This window comes from Cherax quadricarinatus, chromosome 2 (genome assembly GCF_038502225.1).
Source record: "Cherax quadricarinatus isolate ZL_2023a chromosome 2, ASM3850222v1, whole genome shotgun sequence".
Lineage (NCBI taxonomy): Eukaryota > Metazoa > Arthropoda > Malacostraca > Decapoda > Parastacidae > Cherax > Cherax quadricarinatus.
The window spans coordinates 37,190,967-37,193,466 of NC_091293.1; the positions used below are offsets into that span (position 1 = coordinate 37,190,967).

General features: G+C 47.2%; 1 protein-coding gene and 1 long non-coding RNA gene across 2 annotated transcripts in view; both read left to right on the plus strand.

The window, feature by feature from the left end:
- The window catches only part of LOC138853117 (uncharacterized), a 276,203-nt gene that overhangs the window by 228,232 nt on the left and 45,471 nt on the right, over window positions 1-2,500 (plus strand). The window lies entirely within an intron of this gene.
- The window catches only part of LOC128689628 (transient receptor potential cation channel subfamily A member 1 homolog), an 81,609-nt gene that overhangs the window by 38,665 nt on the left and 40,444 nt on the right, over window positions 1-2,500 (plus strand). The window lies entirely within an intron of this gene.

Consider the following 2,500-nt stretch of genomic DNA (forward strand, 5'->3'; position numbering starts at 1 on the left):
TTTACAGCCATATCAGGAGGAACGCAACAGTCAAAGACCAGGTAATCAGCTGAGGAAAGAAGGTGGGGAACTCACAAGAAATGACCAAGAAGTATGTGAGGAGCTGAGCATGAGATTTCGAGAAGTATTTACAGTGGAGGCTGAAGGGACACTGGGAAGACAAAACAGTGGGGTACACCAACAAGGGATATACCAACAAGTGTTGGATGAAATACACACAACTGAGGAAGAGGTGAAGAAGCTCCTAAGTGACCTTGATACTGCAAAGGCAGTGGGACTGGACAACATCTCTCTGTGGGTCCTTAGAGAGGGAGCAGAGGTAGTGTGTGTCCCACTAACCACAATCTACAACACATCCCTTGAAACTGGGCAACTACCTGAAGTATGGAAGATGGCAAATGTAGTTCCCATCTTTAAGAAAGGAGACAGAAATGAAGCACTAAACTATAGACCAATGTCACAGATGTGTATAGTATGCAAAGTCATGGAGAAGATTATCAGGAGGAGAGTGGTGGAGCAAATGGAGCAGGACAAAGTTATAAATGACAGCCTGCACGGATTTATGGAAGGCAAGTCCTGTGTCACAAACCTACTAGAGTTTTATGACAAGGTAACTGAAGTAAGAAATGAGAGGGAGGGGTGGGCTGATTGTATTTTCTTGGACTGCAAGAAGGCCTTTGACAGTTCCTCACAAGAGATTAGTACAGAAGCTAGAGGATCAGGTACATATAACAGAAAGAGCACTGCAGTTAATCAGAGAATACGTAACAGGGAGGCAACAGTGAGTCATGGTACATGATGAGGTATCACAGTGGGCACCTGTGATGAGCGGGGTCCCACGGGTCAGTCCTGGGACCCGTACTATTCTTGGTATATGTGAACGACATGATGGAAAGGATAGATTCAGAAGTGTCCCTGTTTGCAGGTGATGTGAAGTTAATGAGGAGAATTAAATCAGATGAGGACCAGACAGGTCTACAAAGTGACCTGGACAGACTGGATGCACAGTCCAGCAACTGGCTCCTAGAATTTAACCCTGTCAAATGCAAAGTCACGAAGATCGGAGAAGGGCAAAGAAGACCAAAGACAAAGTATAGACTAGGTGGCCAAAGACTGCAAACCTCACTCAAGGAGAAAGATCTAGGGGTGAGTATAATACCGAGTTCGTCGCCAGAAGCACACATTAACCAGATAACTGCTGCGGCATATGGGCGCTTGGCAAACCTGAGAATAGCATTCCAGTACCTCAGTAAGGAATCGTTCAAGACTTCATACACTGTGTATGTCAAGCCCATACTGGAGTACGCAGCACCAGTTTGGAACCCACACCTGGTCAGACACGTCAAGAAATTAGAGAAAGTGCAAAGGTTTGCAACAAGGCTGGGTCTGGAGCTAAGGGGAATGTCCTACGAAGAATGGTTAAGGGAAATCGGCCTGACACTGGCAGAGAGGAGGATCAGGGGAGACATGATAATGACATACAAAATACTGTGTGGAACAGACAAGGTGGACAGAGACAGGATGTTCCAGAGATGTGACACAGAAACAAGGGGTCACAATTGAAAGCTGAAGACTCAGATGAGTCAAAGGGATGTTAGGAAGTATTTCTTCAGCCAGAGAGTTGTTAGGAAGTGGAATAGTCTGGCAAGAAATGTAGTGGAGGCAGGAACCATACATATTTTTAAGACAAGGTATGATAAAGCTCATGGAGCAGGGAGGGGGGGGGGACCCAGAAGCGGTCAGTGAAGAGGCGGGATCAGGAGCTGAGTCTCAACCCCTGCATCCACAATTAGGTGAGTACAATTAGGTGAGTACACACACACACACGTGCACACACACAGAAGTAAGACACGAGAGAGAGGGTTGGGTAGATTGCGTTTTCCTAGACTGCAGGAAGGCCTTTGACACAGTTCCCCACAAGAGATTAGTGCAGAAGCTGGAGGATCAGGCACACGTAAAAGGAAGGGCACTGCAATGGATAAGGGAATACCTGACAGGGAGGCAGCAACGAGTCATGGTACGTGAAGAGGTATCACAGTGGGCGCCTGTTATGAGCGGGGTCCCACAGGGGTCAGTTCTAGGACCAGTGCTATTTTTGATATATGTGAACGACATGATGGAAGGAATAGACTCTGAAGTGTCCCTGTTCACAGATGACGTGAAGTTGATGAGAAGAATTAAATCGGACGAGGATGAGGCAGGACTGCAAAGAGACCTGGAGAGGCTGGACATGTGGTCCAGTAACTGGCTTCTCGAATTCAATCCAGCCAAATGCAAAGTCATGAAGATTGGGGAGGGGCAAAGAAGACCGCAGACAGAGTATAGGCTAGGTGGACAAAGACTACAGACCTCACTCAGGGAGAAAGACCTTGGGGTGACCATAACACCGAGCACATCACCGGAGGCACACATCAACCAAATAACCGCTGCAGCATACGGGCGCCTGGCAAACCTGAGAATAGCGTTCCGATACCTTAATAAGGAATCGTTCAAGACACTG